Consider the following 18,115-nt stretch of genomic DNA (forward strand, 5'->3'; position numbering starts at 1 on the left):
GAAATACTTCCATTAGAATATGTAGACTAGAAGAAATAACATTAGGTATCAAGGTCATTATTAATACGGTTCAAGTCTGCTTTAGCAAAATCATAAATAGTTTTTTTAGATACAGATACTTTCGGAATGGCTGACTGGAACACACAGTGAACAACACGGTGGCCACTGATACATTCAAGTACAGTTACAGCGCCACGTTCGGGGTTAATTGTAAAGACTAAAGCAAGTACGGCGCCAGCCCTTGTCGTTGAAGAAACACGCCGCGTCAGTTGAAAAAAACGCAACAAATCGAGAAAATCAGCACACCCACGGGCTTGACTAGAATCAGCATTCTAAACACATGACCAACTGATGCATGGGAAGTTAAGGTCTCCGGCCAGGATAATAGGCGAGTTCATGTACTTGTTCTGAACATGCTTTAATACATTGTTTAAGTCTGCAGCAAAGTCTGGAATAATCCGGCGGCCTGTCACATGCGCCGATAACTACTGTAAAATACGGCAGAGAGCAAGAAACCCACAAAATTTCAAGTGCACTATCTACAGTGATAAGTGTTGTATGTATGTCTTTTCGCACAGCAATCACGACACCACCGCCTCTTTTATCTGCTCTGTCTTTACGAAAGATAGGAAACGAGTTCGAAAAGTTCTGGAGTTAACCATGTTTCTTTTCCAACAATGGCGTCAGCAGCGCAAGTATAGATGAAGGAGGAAAGCTGGTCTTCCTTATTTATTATGCATCTAAAATTTGCTAAGATGAAAGAAAATGGGGCTGTTTTAGTAGCGTACGTGTTGCCGCGCCGTAGCTTGTCATGGCTGGCTGCTTTGGTTGTCGGCTGCTTTGGTTGGCGATGGTTGGTGATATTGCGGAGCGCATAAACAGACCTTGTCACTCACGGCGTCATATCGGTACTGCTTCTTCGAGAGAATAAGTTTGTCAAAAGAATATCTGGCTTTTTTGTTTGGCTCACGGGCGAAATCTCGAAGTTTTTTTCGGGAAAGTTGGATTCGAGGTGAAAAGTCTTCTTCAATATAAACCTTGGGGCCAGTAACGTCTTTGAGCTGAGATGCATTATCAAGAATCATGCGTTTAGTTTTGTATTTGAGTAATTTAACAATTATGGGGCGAGTGGGATCTTCCACTTGGAGCACCCATGCGATGGGTGTGCTTAATGTCATTATTCTGTACATCAAGATGCTTACTTCAAAAGTCTCCTCGACAGCTGTATTATAAAAAAAACGTAACATAGGGCAGCAGCTCTTCGCAGTTTCTATGGGCTACATGTACTTGCGTACATCATCATCATTTCGGCTATGGATTCTCTTATTCAGCCTCTCCTTTAGACCATTGTTTTCCGGATGGTACGCAGTAAGTTGGCAGTGGCTGGTGCAGCTTATAAACGGAGGATCTCCTGTGTGAGCTGTGCCAGAAATGCAGCACCACGGTCAGTGAACAAAACAGCACATGTACAGTGATTAAATAAAAAAGATCGGCTGGTGGTTTCGCATTGCTAAGCACGAAATTTTGTGCGAAAGTATGGTAGGCTACCCAAATTTTCGGGGGTGCGCCAAACCCATTCTGGCAGTGTCACAGGTCGGTTCCGAAAGAGGGTCAACTCAATTTTCAAAATTTCGGGTCTGGACCAACCCCACTTTCGGAGGTGGGCCAATTCTTTTTTGACATTAGATCAAGTCTGTCTTCCACCCGAGGACACCCAGATTCACACGCATTCAAATTCGGCCTAGGTCATTCTAAGGGTAAGTTTCGGGCGGTCCATGCCACACTCGGGCATGGGTCACGTTGAGGCCGCGCGATACCGCCTCTCAGGAGCCCACCATTGAATTTTCGTCGATTTCGGCCAGGTTACTTCGAGGTCAAATTTTCGGTGGTCATACTATATTTGGGCATGGACCGTGTCAGCGTATGCCATAATCACATCCCCAACCTTCAGGAGCAGTGCCAAATCAGTTAGAAGCTGTTTTTATAGCCAGTGCAAATTGAGTCCCGTGACACGCCAGGAGGCTTCAGTCCTCCCACGTGTTTGGCGCACAGTGGAGCTAGAAGTGCTTTCGCCCTAAAATTTGGCTGCTTTAGCAGCCGTCGACGAATGAAGTGCGCGAGACTCCGCGTATCGCATGAGGTAGTCGTTGCTATGGTGATGTATCTGTTGGCATACTGCGACGTTGGAAATGGGCCGAGAAAATCATTCCGAACGGAGCAGTCGGTGGTTCAACTGGCTGGAGAAAACCATCCGGTCATGTGGGGCAGTGGCTTTCGCCTTTGGCACTCTCGACAGTTCTTCTGTAGTAACGGACGTACTTAGCAAGTTCCGGCCAGTAGTGTCGTGCTCGAATACGTGAAATTCTTAGGCTGCGACCAAGATGACCACCTTTAGGATCGCCGTGACAAGCTTCGGCGACCTAGCTGCACAAGTATTACGGCATAACTAGGAGCCACTTGTGGCTGCTGTCCAAGTTCTGCTTGTACATTACGCTGTGCCTAATCCTGAACGTAGGCAGAATACGAAGGAAAACGCGGGGTACAGCATCTTCGTGGATTTCCCAGCTCACCAATCAGCTCACCAATCTGCGTATCATGGCATTGCCGAGCAGCCATATCCGCCGTGTCCAGTGCCCCAAGGAAGCCGACCTCGTCGTCACTGTCGCCTCCTGGCGCCGGCTCCACGGGGGCTCGAGACAAGCAGTCAGCATCATGATGTTTGCTGCCGGACTTGTGTATGATGGGGACATCGTACTCCTGGAACCGAAGGCTCCTCCGAATAAGGCGGCCTGCGGGATACTTGAGATTGGCGAGCCAGCACCGCTAATAATGGTCCGTCACCGCACGAAAAGGGCGATCGTACAAATAGGAACGGAAGTTCGTGATGGCCCAGATGACGACAAGGCACGATTTTTCATTTGTTGAGTAATTGTTCTCCGCCTTCGAAAGGGTTCATCTAGCGTACTTAGTAACCCTCTCAGCGCCGTCCTGGAATCGCGCAAGCGCTGCCCCTAGTTCTTTGTTGCTGGCGTCCGTGTACAGTTCAGTTTCGGCATCCTGAACAAATGTTCTAGTATAGGTAGTGCTTCATAGTTTTGTTTTAGTTGGTGGAATGCTATTGTTGCTCCTCGGTCCTCTCAAAGGCAACGCTATCTTTCGCAAGGCGTGTTATGATGGGACATCAACCTCAAGCCTCAGTGGATTAGCGCGCGTGCTCTTCCGGGGCTAATGATGAGTCAGGAAAGGCATCGTCGCGCGTTCGACTCCCGGCGTAGCCATGGTGGCGCGGCGACAGCAGAAAACATCCTTTCTCCTTGCTGCGGGAAAAAAAGGGGACATGCCCCACCTCGATGGCAAGCGAATTGCGGCGGCACGCCCACAAGGCTCGGGGCTGTGCCAACTGGACGGTGCCTTGGAAGACAAATGCCCTATCTTTTCTGGACGGAGAACGGCGACGGCGGGCGCAGCACACCGTCTTTTTCCTTGCTACCTGCACTTCGAGGCGCACAAGATGGTCGGCGAATGTACTTGAGAAGATTACAACGCTATCCAAATACACGAGGTATACGTCAGCCACTTTAGCCCGTCGAGCCCAGTGTCCATGAGTCGTTGAAATGTCGCGGGCATTGTACATAGGCGAACGGCATCATCTTAAATAAGGTTATAGCGGTTATTCGGTGTTATAATTGCGGTCTTGTCTCTCTCTCATGCGTCCACTTCGATCTGCCAGTATCCACACCTGAAATCGACAGACGAAAAATAGCGGGCATGACATAGCCGGTCGATGGTGTCGTCGGTTGGAGGTAGTGGATATATGCCCTCATTTCCGACCTTAATGAGTCGCATGTAGTCTACGCAGTCTACGCACTTGTGGTACCTGAACGGTACCACAGGTGCGGCCTACGGACTATTGTATGGCTAAATGACGTCGTCGTTAATCATTTCGCGCACTTGTTCCTGTATTATTTCTGTAGCCTTCGAGGAAACTTGGAACGGTGGTTGGCGAAGCGGGTCCGTTGCGTCGTCGACAATAATTCTGCGCTTTGCGAATGGTGTCTGGTGAACCCTGGATGTCGTCGCAACACAGTCGGGGTACCGATGTGAAAAAGCAGGCAGTTCGCGCGTTTGGGGCGACTTAAAGTTTAGATCGATGTCCAGTGGCAAGGTCATAGCGTGTCGTGACCCGGGTGGGTGTTCTTCTCAGGAAATGCAACAGCCTCGCGAACGTCGCTATTTTCTTCCATTTGGGCTATAACTGCCCCTTTCGTCAGGTGCTGCGGCTCATTCCTTAAACTGGTCACGAAGGTGTTGGCACGCCCTCGTTGAACATATGCTATCCCTATCGTAAGTAGCATCTGAACACTTCTTTCTAGAACACCTTCGCCCCATCCAGTTGCATCGGCTCTGACCGGCAGAAAAACTTCCGACAACGGGGGCAAGTGCACATGTTCGGCATCAACCTTCAGCGCAGCGCGGATCGCCCGGGGAAATCGTGGCGATTAAGAACGTGCTCGGGGAGTCAACTTTTTCCGCCCTACGCCAATTACTGCGATATATTTAGGAAAAAAGTATATTCCAAGAATAACATCCCTGCAGCAATTCTCTAATATTACATATTTGACGGGGCACGTCTCTCCGTGAATCCCTATGCGGGCCAACAGGGTTCACGAGGTGGCCCCCCGCAGTTCGTATGGGCCGGCTCTCCCTTTGGGTGCGGTAACCTCGCGAAGGCGGCGAGAGAATTTCCCACTGAAGAGAGTAATTGGCGCCGATGTCGGCGTGCGCCGTAACGTCGCGACAGTCGATTACAGCATTTACATTGCTGACATTTATAGAGGCCAAACTTCACCTGATGCAACTTTTTCTTCCTCCTGATCGTTTTATTCGGCTAGCCAAGGCCAGTTTCCCTTGTGAAACAGTGACGGCAGTGGCGGAATGCCTGATGAAAGTTATCAGACCAGGCGGGCGCTCTGCCATGGGAGCCGGAAAAGGCTGCAAAAGGTTGAGGCAAACAGCCATGCCGTACGTCCACCAGCTATCGCAGCGGCTGAAAAAAGTTGGAGGGAAGTGCGGTGTAAACGCCTAATCACAGCCCCCGAGAAGCTGGTGCCCATGTGCAAAGCCGTGAGCGACGGAGGGAAGCCAGCTTACACAACAAACCACGAATGCAAGTTTGCACCATGCAAAACTGGCATCGTATGCCACATACCACTTTCCTGCGGGAAGTGCTATGTCGGGCAGTCGGGACGCTGTCGAAACGACCGGCTACGAGAGCGGTTGATTCATTAGCGGGGTGCGGCTTTTTGGCCCAGCACTGTAAGCGTATTCATGGTTAACGAGCGCAAAAAAGACGAAGATGGCAGAGAAGAAGACAGCACAACACAAGCGCTCATTCGCAAACCACCAACTAGCCCAACTCACGTTATCGCATTGCAAGCGTTGCGGGTGCGTGCCAGCATATGATGCCCCGTGTGTGTTTGGAAGTTGGAATCGAGGTAGCATCGGGAGATATGCCAGGCCGATCACATTAGCAGGGAAGGCGATGACTGTGTAAGCACGCCTTCTCATGGCTTGTCACAAAATAAAGGATGTACCTAAGAAACAGTTTGCCACGTGTGGAACTGTGATTCTTTGCTTTGTTTTACTCCTGCGCGCCCATGTGCAACGAAACTGCGTTTATGTACCTTCTGTCGAAGTAAATGTTCAGTTGGTGTTTAGCGCTCGTCCTGTCTGTTTCTATCCCTTGGTCTCAGTCTGTTGCGCTGGTATTTTTAATCAACCTAACAGACGGGACGGACGGAAGAGAATAACGCAAAGGATAGTGCGTGTGTCTGTGCTCCTCTTTTCCGTCCGGTCTGTTTGCGCTGCTCATTCGCTTCTGTCAACGGATGCACTATTCTCACTGATTAGTTTTCGTTCACGTTATTACTTTAACTAGTATCTCACTAATAAGCACCACTCTAGTGCACTACACTTAATATTTAGCACACCACTAAACTGCAGTTTCAAGGACACAGACAGTACGCGCGAATCCACTTTATTTGATTTAGTTTTTCTAATTAGTATTTGACTAATAAACACGTCTGCAGTCCACTCCAATCATGAGGATACCACAATAAGCTTCAATTAAGCAAACACCACTCACATTTCACCCTTCTTGTGCCTACGTGGCCTGGTCGGTAGCGGAGTTTCACGACAGAACGCCGTCCGCGCCTCACAGCGTACACAGAGGGGACAACGCCGTGTTTTCCGTTGATCGGGAGCCTAAAAGCTATATGGCTTAAACATGGCGACCGGCTCATCTGAGGGAAACGCGGGAGAGCGTCGCCCACTGAGCTCAAAAGGTCAAAAAGTATAGAATGGTCCGTCGTTTCTGAACCCGTGCGGGAGAAAGCCTTCGCCCTTGCGAGTTTGTATGGGCAGCTTATGTGTACGCTGTCGCCACCGGGGTGGCTGAAGCTGTCGTGGGCGCCAAAGAATCGGTGATCCTCTTTGAGTCCACGACGCAGCTGTTAGCAGGAGCTCGAAAAAAGATGGGAGACGCTAAGTAGGCGCCGATGTATGTGACCATTTTGTGCCCGCTAGCTCGCTCTTGTGTCAGTATGCACGCACGAATGCGTCTGCTGCGGGGGAGGGCTTATCCGTTGGTATATATGCGAGACGGTAGTGCAGGTGTCCATGGAATTTGCCTCTTCCCCTCCCGCTCCGAGCCCTCCTCCATTTTCTTCCACGATGGATTTGAAGAAAAAAAAATGACGGTCGATTTGCGTAGTTGGGCCAAATGCGAATTAGCTGAGATAGAACTTCGGTTTTCACTTCGGTTCCGGTGTTCGGATTCATTGTTCACGGAAGGAAGGTGTTCTGGTAGCGATAATGGGTTAATGCCCATACATGCGAAATTGGTCATTTTGTACTTTACGTTCATAGATCGCCGGGAGTCCTCCTCACACCACTCCTGGTGCAGTGTTCTAGCGGTTAAGCGATGAATCACTGCCCTGCGATGGCAGGTAAAGGTGCTGCCACCATTGGGGCTTGCGAGACCCATGCAGGTTGCTTTTCCCGAGCAACCTCTCAACACCAGTGGGCAGTTTGGCAGCCTGCCACAATGCAGCCTTCAGGCAGACAGACAACGGCTCAGTGCGGGGAATGCCCACTAAAAAACGATGGCTCGTCTTGAAATGACTTGGCTCCTTCCTCCTTCATCTGTTGTGCTGCTAAGGCGTCTGGTCAGGTCGCTCCGCAGAATAGCAACCGGGAAGAGCGCCCTCTCTACTCCTTCGTCTTTATTCTTCGCGGTCTTGGAGTTGGCTCAAGAAAAAACAAACGGATTTTATGGGAATAGGGCGCTGGCTGCATCATTTCGACCGAACCTGAGGAGAAGCTTGAAACGACTGCTCATTTGAAAAAAAGCTGTTTACACGTTGGACAAAGCGAAACTTAGCCGTGTTAGTCGTGTTTGCGTCATCAAATATCTGGCTGAAAGAAAAGAGGAATCTTAAAAACGAAAGGGGTGTAGTTTTTGTAGAGTGAGCATGAGCGACACGACTCAGATGCAAAGCCATCACGGGTATTTGAGGAAATACGTAAAATCAAGTTTCTTTCCAAAGCGTCAAGTGCGACGAAAAAGTAAAAGTTGGTTATTTGGATGAGGTTTGAGGCAGCGAGTTTGATGGAATGTTACGGAACAATGCGCACATGTCGCTCAGGACATGCTATGACATCCAAAGTATCCTACAGACAAAAAAAATCACGACATGATTGCGATACTCGGTAATGCGTATTACAGCGCAGCTGTTGCGGGTGATTTCTGAGATTGAATAGAGAAACTTTGTTGCTAACTAAGTAACATTTATGCTAATTTAAGCATTAAAATGCCGTAAACAGATCAGTCTTGTCGCAGGTGGCGTGTTTACGATCATGCTTACCGAGTACTGTGATCGGCATGCGAGTTCTTTTGCTTTTACTGTTACGGTGCAAAAACGCGTTACAAAGTGTCCTAACCGTACTGCCTTCACGGACTCCCAAATCCCTTGCTCCACGCTACTGTCTGCAGGTGTCCACCGACGCCCACAGTGCGTCCTACGACCGCGATGCGTGAGGCTTGGCCTCCGTGTACCAGTGTTGCTGCCTTGGCCAGCTGGTTTTTCCCAGTTGTCGGTTAAAAATTTCCCATTTCTTCCCACAAATATTTTTTTTTCAAAGTATAGTAATTTTATAGTGAATACAGCCAAAGTATAAATATAAGAATGAGCAAAATAAAAAATACAAAGCCCATAAATAATGAACAACAGGGCTGGATTGTTCCTGATCGCGCCATCGTTATTCACCACTTCGTTTTTCAGACCGAGAAATCGTAATGTCGCTACAGACCTAACATTACAACTTAATAATTCTATTGTTCCGACTGTGCCTACTGTTAAATATCTTGGGGTTGTATTCGAACAACATATGTCGTGGAATTTGCATGTGGGTTAAGTCGCTGTGAAAATATCCCGTGTGAGTGGAATTTTATGCAGGTTAAGATGGTTTCTCCTTAAAAGCATCAAACTTCGCCTATACAAATCCTTGCTTCTCAGCCAAATTCATTACTGCCATCTTGTTTGGGGTACTACGACACTTCCTAATATCACCACATTACACAGAATACAAAAAAAAGGCCGTCCGTAGTATCCTGGACGTTCCCCACGACACACATACGCACCCACTTTTCAAAAAACTGAATTTACTTCCTATGCCTGATATTTATGCGCAAACACTAATTCACCGATATAATTAAGACAGGTATTAACAGAAATAATAACACGTCAAATACTATATCGAACTTAAAACGTAGAGATGGGAAGCTAAATACGCGCAGTTGCGAACTCTGGGAGATGCCACGGGCAAGGACTAATTACACATACCAAATGTTGCGCTTTACATTACCATCTTGTCTAAATAAAATTAACACTGTATAAGTTTCATTATTGTGCTATCTAGGTAGCTATCTTTTCTTTGTTTCCACAAAAATGGAAGAATTTGTTTTTGTAACAGTGTATTTGCTGAATTGTGCATTGCAGTACGTTTTATGTGACCCATTTGTTGATTTCATATATGTATAATGTGCATTAGTAATTAGCGTTAATTCTTTCGGTTTCAATTGTACGTGAGTGCTATATGTACTGCATATACTTTCTGTTTCACTTGAATTCATTTTACACATATATGTATGTATATATTATGTATATATATACATTATGTCTGACACTCGTGTTATTGGGACTTAGGTCATTCTAGCTTAATATGTAATACCTAACCCTACGCTCTGTCACTGCTTGTTAAAAGTGGCTGCGGACCCTGTCAAGCCACAAAAGGCTTTTTGTTTCGCAGTCCTCAACATTGTAGTGTTGCAATAAATTGAATTGAATTGAATTTTTATTACTTTTTGCGTTTGGAGGTTTCAATGAAAAGGTATATTTTGCAACTGAGATAAGCAGTTGTGACAGGTACCCTGACTGCGTGAGCCTGCATATCTGGTTTGTGAAGCTTTCCTGCAATTTGTGCTCGCATGACTTGTTCAAGGCATTAATAAAGGCAGACTGAATGATACTTCTGTTCACCAGCTTCGAGTGAGCGGAGTAGTAATGTAGGATGGCCTTTTTGCCCCTTGGTTCAAATGCCCAGCACACTTGATTGGGCGCAAAGGAAATCCTTAGCTCCAGGAAGCGCATGGAATCATTGTCCGGCAATTCGTGTGTTAGTTCGAGTGGAGCTAGGGTACTTAAAAAACACCAATACTTTGAGGCACTCCCTGAATAAAGGCTTCGTTGTCGCGGTCTAAAAGCGCTAAGAAATCGTCCACGAGGTGGAAAATTTTTTGAACGCTTGACTGTTCGAAACGGTTCCTGAGAGCTCTGTCATGCATGGCAAGAAAAATATCGCTGAGCAGAGGGGCAAAGCATGGTCCTATTCCGATTCCTTGCTTTTGAATGAAGCGTGAACCATTCCATTCTGAAACTGTTGATTTTAGGTATACAGAGAGCAATTCCAAGAAACCGTCCACCGAAACTACACACTCATTCTGGAAGGATATGGCTCCGTGATTGTCCATAGCTTCACGAACGCATTTCATGAGGTCATTTTGAGGGATAGAATAAAATAAGTCCTTAACGTCTATAGAAAATCTGCGAAAGAATTTTCCTCTATTCTCATTCAAAAACCTTCCGTGTGCTGGGCACATGCTAGGAACGTGTGCTGGGCATTTGAACCAAGGGGCAAAAAGGCCATCCTACCTTACGACTCCGCTCACTCGAAACTGGTGAAAAGAAGAATCATTCAGTCTACCTTTATTAATGCCTTGAACAAGTCATGCGAGCACAAATTGCACGGAAGCTTCACGAACCAGATATGCAGGCTCACGCAATCAGGGTACCCGTAACAACTGCTTGGCTCTGTGTCAGAAAAAGTGATAAAAAGTATCAAGTGCGAAAAAAGTGGGCAAAAGGCATATGCTTCCGCCTGCTGGAAAAAGCTCTCCAGAGACGTTCTCATGACGGTCGTTCTTCCTGGACTAAGCACTGGTGCGCCGAGGCTTCTCCTCAAAGGGATAAAGTTATGCGGCGCAGCATCTTGGCTTGTAAGGGGCATCAGGCGCACATCGGCACCCGCTCCTCTCCAGTATAGCAGGACACGTACCAAAATTGTTTACTGTTGACCACATGGGCAGTAAACGTGCGCATATGTAGCAGTACGATTAGGCGATCGAACGCAGCCATATTTACAAGCAATTAACCAAGGACAGGATGAGGAACTATAGAAATAGTAAAAACGCACGACAATACAGAAAATAAGGTTTTAATAAAGGGGCGGGAGGCCATGCTCCGGGAAGTGCTTTGTTCGTTGCTACTTTTAGAGGTGAAGGGAGAGGTTTATATTTGAACAGCGCAATAAAACAACGGGACACAACGAAGAAAGGATACCACAAGCGCTGACTCGCAACTAGATTTTTAATTCACGTCAAAGCATCTTAAATACTAAGAACGCGGGGAATTTTGGAATTTTGGGGGCTTTTCACATCCGCTTGGAAGCTGATAGCTGCATTAGTGATCCTTCTGTCACACTAACTGATAAAGAGATGATGTTTTTATCCGGCCAAGATGTGTAGTCTCGCGCTCGTGCTGATTGTCACCTTTGTGGGCATGATTAGCAGCTTTGTGTCGTTTTTCTTTTGGTTTTCCCTCTTCTTTGTGTTTGGCGTTCTGCGCTGTATGAGGTTACTGCTGCGCTGGCGCTCTTCTAATAGAGACAACAAATGGCTTCGTTTACTGAGTTTTGCCAAACGGACAGGCAACGGCGGCAGCGTTGAAGAAGTGTTTCCGCCAAATTTCCTGAGGCCGTGACAAGTCCAGGATGCATGGGCATGAATTTTAATTGTGAGGAAACTGTGGAATACTGGAAGGAAGACACCGTTCGCAAATATTCTGAAGGCAATGGTCAATTCTTCCGATGCGTAGCAAAATCTTTCATTTAAAGTTTGGCTATCGCTTGCATCGAGTAGTTAAGACTTCCACGAGGAAAGTTTTTGGTGATACCAAAAACATTATTAGCGAACAAATGCCAGTCTCCGTAGAGCAGATCGGCGGGTATAGTGAGTGTTATAGTGTAATCTTGGGATATACGAAAATATTGCGTTTAATAACAACTCCCCGTTTAAAAATGCGCTTGTACTTTATATTTGGGTATGAACGCGCGAGAAAACATGGTTCTTTGTATATTCTTTGCATTTTTTATTTTAAAAATACTGTTTTCCAGAGGATTTTACGCGATTACGCTTGTGCAACAGGCTGCCGTTGAAGTATTTACATGCAAACAGCTTGACCGACCACAGCTGGTTTATTCTTCAATTCTGGGATACAGTTGTGTGAGGATCCGTATACCGACCGACGTTCGAGCCGCGTGTTCCTCGAGTGAATAGATGCTTTTCTGCTTTTATGCGCGTCTCTTTGGCGACCACTCAAGAAAGAAGTCAGAAATATCATGATCGCATAGATGAACACAGCACTCTGGGTGTGCATTCTTGGTTCGTTTGAAGGCGCGTCTTAGGTCCAGCGCTTGCTTTCTGCCTTGTCGGACATATGGGAGTCCCTTTCATACCCAAATGAATGCTAACAGTAAACATCGTACAGTCAGGCGCCAGCTCATTCAATCAATTACTAAACAGAAGAAAATGGACGAGAGCTGGCGACTCAGCAGGAGAGGAAATATACCCAAAATTCAAAATTTACATAATTCGCTGAATAGTACGTTTGCACCCTGCATAGGCTTCCAAGAGCGTGCGGAGGCACCGTGTCATTTTCTTGGGTTGCGGCACTGCACCCTTGAGAGATTGCGGCGTTTGCACCCGTGTGTCAGGTGTCCGGGCTCCTCTTTGCCCTCGTGTGCTTCATTCAGCGTGCATGCACGCCAGAGGTGGCGAGCTTTCTGCCGCTGCGGTCGCCTTGCTTCGCAGTGCAGGTGCGCATACGGCCCTTTCATTTTGCACAAGAATTCCGGGAGAAGAAACAACCAAGAGCACGCACGCGTGCGTTTCCCGCCACCGCCAGCGCCAACCGAAAGCGCGCTTTGAGGGCGCCTAAAATCTTAATGACCTGCGATGAACTCTGGCGGTGCGCGTGGCGGCATACGAGGCCCCGCTCTCCCGCACGCCTCTTACCTCCGCGCCTTTTCGAGTGGGCGCGCACAGCAGCTACGTGCGGGGCGATGGCGCCTCGCGATTGGTCCGGTCGAGGGCCACGTCACGGACCCGGGCCCAATAGAGAAGGCCCCAGGCGCGGACCGCGCGGCGAGTTGAACAACGTCGGGTCGGGGCACCGGTGTTGAATCAGTCCGACGACAGCCACCGAACCGGCGAGGAAAAGATCCCGGCGCTCCGAGGTGTCCCGCTGTCCACCTACTACTCCCGACTTTGTCGCGTCGCGAGAAACGGTGAGCGCATCCGTCCCTTCTGTGCACTCTCTCCCTGCCGCCGCCTCAGCTTGGGCGCTCGCGCCGCGCGTCGCGTGCGCGCGGGCGCCAAGTGTGAGGAGGATTACAGCACATCTCTTCTCAAACTAGGCACATAAGGCAAAAAAGAGAGAAAAAAAAAACAAACATATTCGTGCGCTGAATATCTTTTTCTAGAGACCACGTGAGAATCAGTCCGAACACCCAAGAGGTTTTCTCCAGCCGAGAAAAGTACTCCCATAGCCGGAAAAAAAAATATTAATAATAAATCATTTAAGGCGGAATTCAACGAGCTCATCCGAGAAGACCTGTCTTTCAGAAAAAAAAAAATAGACGAGTTAAAAGCTTTTAATGCGCGCCGCCTTAGGAAGCATTCTGCTACGCCGAAAGGGGGGTATAAATATCGTCTTCGAAGTCGAGAGTTGGACGCAAGCTTGTATAGGCGCGATCAATCGCATTAAGACGTGAAAAAGCATACGCTGACACGAAATAAAGAAAAAAATGACGTTCTCGTGTGGGAGCCAGGTTTTCTTTTTTTTTTCTTGTTCTGGATTCCGTCCTCGTTGCGCAATGCTCCCTTTTTTTCTGTGTCCTTCGAGACTCGTTTTTATATTCCATCGGTCAAACATTGTTCGGACGAGAAAGTTTCAGTTACTTGTTGGGCTTTATAAAGTACTAGAGCTGCGATATTGCGCAACACTACGAAGTGGGGAGATCGGAGTACGGGCCGCATGCGGATTCAATTGGAAGATTTTGCTTATTCCGATGATTATGTCACAGACTCCCTGTCTGCTTTGTCTGTAGTTGTGTAAGCCGCCTGTTGCGTGTTTTTCCATGACGTAAGTTCGCAGAACTGCGCTCACAAAAAGTGTCAAGTTTGGGTTGATCCCTCATTTAAAAAGGATCAGCTCCCAGCGAGGGCTCTTATAGATTTCGCGGCTAGCGCAGTGGGACAGCAGTGCAGGCGGCTTTGTCGCATTGCATAGATGTGCATTTGGCGGCTTTTCAAAGGAGAACACATCAGCCCGTACGACAGGCCTTCACCTTTCTCCCTTTTCGTTATCGTGTGTCAGGCCACACCAGTCACTTCCTGAAGGCCAAAAGCAGGACATGCTGTTCGCGCACAAAGCCGGCCACTTCAAGCGGGCAGTCGGAGGGGTCCTCTGACAAAAAAAACTGCATTGAAGATCGGGACCGCGCCAGACCGTTTCGATGGGTGTCTAAAGACTGCACGGGGAGGAGGAGGAGGTTCAGTGCGCTCAGCGAAATAGATGGTCGGCCACTGCTCAGGAAGCTAGTGCTTGTAAATACGCCGTTTGGGCGTATTACATGCGAGACAGAAGCCAATAAGTCAGGCATCACACAGTGCGCACTTTGTACGGTTCGTGTTTTCATATCCTTTGGCCCCTTTGGCTGCAGCATATGTGAACAACTTGACTCTCCATAAAGCGGCCAAGTCCACAGTCACTAATCATATTTGGCAGTACGTATCTGCTCTGAGATCTTAAGCAGGAGCACTGGCATACGTGAATGACACCATCGTCCTTTTAGATCGAGTTAGCAACCATGCCACGCAACTTTCAGTGCTTTAGGCGAATGAGCGGCCGGCGAAAACACTCTTTACGATCGCACTTTTTTTAAATTAAGCTGAAGAAAAATAAGGCCTTTCCTTAACTAATCGAACAACTTGTAGTTAAAGAAATGATGAGACCAGTCATGTGTGATGTCAAAAGGAAGGACCAAGTGTCATGGCTAGGCATCTGAGCGACTCCAGTGAAAATGAAAAGAAAGCCTTATTTTGTGGACTCGCGCAGATGTACTTTTTTGAACCTCGCTTTATATTCGCTTTATTCATTGTGCTCTTTGCGTGAGTCGTAGAAAAGAAAGACTAGAGAAGAGAAAGTCTTGTTTCTCGCTGCCAAGTCGAAAAAATAAATACTAGGTGCACACGAAGAAAAGAAATTAGCTCATGGCTCAAGTATCCAGAATCACAGTGAGCGCTATGTTGGGCAGGAAGGGTACGTTGACTGACGCAACCATTTTGGGGCCCGCGTGCCGGAAAGGTTGTTGGTTACACAGCAGGGAAGGTTCACAGCATTATCGATGTTTTCGAAATTTGCCGTAGCCTTATACACAACGGAAGTGATGGATACCGCGATTCCACGGAGTGGAGTTGTAGCGAAAAAGATATTACGCGATGGTTTTGTAAATCGCAGCTTCTTTTCCAACAGTCGTCCTTTTACAGAGCCTCTCCACCACGAACCTCCGATGTGGTGCATACTATATAAAGCGACGTTACTCATAGAACAGGCCATATCGCATGTAGCGTGTGTACCGCCTACAGTGAGGGAGCATCTCAAAAAGTAGCACCATTACCTTTAGCGCTTATCAGCAGAGAAACGGCCGATGCTCGCACAGGGCGGGAAAACAGGCGCACAGCCACCTGGCGAATTTCATTTACTTATGCAGGATTGATCATTCATCCCAAGCATTCAAATATGCGCACTGGATGTCAGGCACGCGGTATGAAGGACTCAGAATTGATTAAATCTCAAAAAAAAAAAAACAACGCTTCGCCAAAAATAACCTTGCTGAGAGAAAAAACGGCGTAAATGTCACGTGCTCTTCCCGACTCGCTATTCACTGGTCGTCACTAACAGTTCGAAAGAGTGCTTTGCGGCGCGAAAGTTGATTCACTCACTCTTGCAATTTTTGGCAAAAAAAAGTTACAGGCCCTGATAACGCAATGTACTATATATGGCTTGAAAGGGTACTTTTAGAGCGCTGTTTGAATAACATAACGCCAAACACGAGAAACATGGAAGTTATCGAGAAAGAGCGCATCCTATAATGACATCACAATCACTGAACGCGTCCATAAATCGCCATGCTCAGTGTCGGAATTCAAACTTGAGCGGGTGACAAATTCGTTACTTTGTATGCGTATTCTTTGGCAAAAACAAGCAACCAGTTTTCAGACCAGATAAACACAGGCTAAGTGCGAGCGGCCCGCCTACTATATAGACTACACTAGGTAAACGAAACGCTCAAGAGTTATAGCCTGTTATAGTCCGAAGTTATAGGACTTACAGAACGAAGCCTGAGCGCACGAGAATGTTTGCACTTGGATTCGATCGAAATGCGGACGTCGTTGTGAGGAGTCAACCGCGCAACCTCGCGGTTAGCAGCTGAACGCTACAGCCGTTGGACCACCGCGGCGATTTATCATGAGAGTGGAAGACTGACGGGCTTATTTATTAAAAAGGCTGTGGAGAAAACTGGAAGTGTTGACGCCCGCGAGAAGCGACAAGCGCATCTCTCGTAAATCGGCGCCCGCCGGCAGCTTTCAGCGTTTGTATGCCGTCGAGTCCGCTCGGCTGCTCCGCCCTTTCACCAGTTGAGCGAAGAGCGTCGAGTATTTGCTGCAGGGAAAGCGCCTTCCGTTTCGAGGGGCGGAGATGAATCGGCCCTGTCGTCGGCGCATTGTAGCGCGAGCAGCCGTGGATGGGGCCAGTCGCACACGCCGTGTCCGCTCATTGTTTACCCCGTCGGCAAAGCGGCGGATTTCGGGCCATTTCTCTCTTCCGGCTGGACCCATCGATGAGCCGAGGAAGTTCCGCAACTGTGGGCGAAACGCGAGCAGCTTTGCACATCAACAGGTAGGCCGCTGCTTACAATGTCTTTAGTAAAGGCGGCTTGAGGTCCCGGTAGCCTTGTTTCTCCAGATGTCTCTTTGCTCTCTGAGAGCGCTTTTTAGTGAACATATACCGGTTGGCCTGTGAAAATGCGCTGGACAAGAGGAGACAGTGGGAATGCGCTTCTTTAGTTACAACGCTACAGGGCAACAGTGCGGCGAAACCTGGGCGTTGTGGCGGGATTGGAGAAAGATTGTTCCACCTTTGAGAACGCAAGATATCAAAACGGCGCGAAGAAGTTTTTAAGGAATTCTTCACTCCCGGCAGGCGGGGGCTCGTTGAAGGCATTTAGTCCGTCTTTCAGCGTCCATGGCGGGTTCTCCTCAGCACTGGAATTTCTGATGGCAACGTCGATGCTTGTTCCTCACCGGTGCGATTTCAGCCTCACTCTTGCCACCATACAAAGTCATTGCTGAAGCCCGCTCTTTCAGAAGCCGTGTCAGGTCGTTTTGATTGCCATAACGCTGGGCTTACACTTATTTCTGATTTTTTTTTGCATTTACATTACTTACTTTTCACTACGCGCGGATGCGTTTTCGTGTGCGCTTCGGCCATAAATCCATGGCTTAGGACAGAAAAGGCTTAGGGTAACGGCCCATTTTCTAACTGCTGCGCTTTTTTTTTTCTCGTTCGAGCCAGTATTTTCTTTCGATTCACATATTCCAGAGCTTAACGAAAATTTGCGCGATCAGGTTGGGTAATCGACTGAGAGAACGCAGCTCTTCAACGCAGCTGGGGCGGGCGCTCGAACGTTCGCTAACTTATATGACGCCTAACGCGATCGCAAGCACAAGCATATTCAAGATTATTGTGTCATGTCTGGCACATGAAGTGGCGGCTGCGCAACTCATTGTGTGCTCCATAACGACAACATAATCCTTTTGTTACCACTGCAGGTCAGTGGCCGTGTTTCATTCTTCGTTTCGCCTGGTTCTATGCGACTGGCTGACGGAAATCGCATAAGCTCGGCAGAGATGAAACCTCTCTTCTCCAATCGAAAGCAGCCCCGACGCAGTCGCGAAAGCATTGCGCGTGTACATATGCAAAAGCATCGCGGCAGAATATCTGCGTGCGAGCGTTATCAGCTGAGCCGCGGACGGCAAAGGCGGGAATGCCGACGCTGTCTTCGCGAGCAACGCACCGCCGCGCAGGACGCGTGGGTAGCTCCGTTCTTCCGAGCTCACGCTGGAACCAGACCGCGAAGCAGGCAGCCGAGCTCCTCAACAACATCCGCTGCTCTTCAGCGCATAAAAGAGCGGCCTAAAGCGTTTTCTTATTGAATTTTACCTACTAAAATAACGAAGCCATTCCTTTTGTTCCCACCTCTCTTTTATTTCTGGATTCCTTCTCAGACCTTTCGTCAGATCGTTCATAGCTTTTCGTTGTCATTAAAATTTCGGATTCTTACGGTGCAGGCAGATTTTGGTTTCGAATAACTG

The 18,115-nt window shown here is 47.9% G+C and overlaps 1 protein-coding gene across 2 annotated transcripts in view; it reads left to right on the forward strand.

Moving 5' to 3' along the window:
* Positions 1 to 12,847: 12,847 nt before the first annotated feature.
* The window catches only part of LOC144112671 (U-scoloptoxin(11)-Sm5a-like), a 184,913-nt gene continuing 179,645 nt past the window's right edge, over positions 12,848 to 18,115 (forward strand). For both annotated transcript variants that reach the window (XM_077645482.1, XM_077645483.1), the window contains exon 1: positions 12,848 to 12,963. The gene's annotated coding sequence lies outside the window, so the exon portion shown is untranslated. The remainder of the gene's footprint in view (positions 12,964 to 18,115) is intronic.

This window comes from Amblyomma americanum, chromosome 1 (assembly GCF_052857255.1).
Source record: "Amblyomma americanum isolate KBUSLIRL-KWMA chromosome 1, ASM5285725v1, whole genome shotgun sequence".
NCBI classification, from domain to species: Eukaryota; Metazoa; Arthropoda; class Arachnida; order Ixodida; family Ixodidae; genus Amblyomma; species Amblyomma americanum.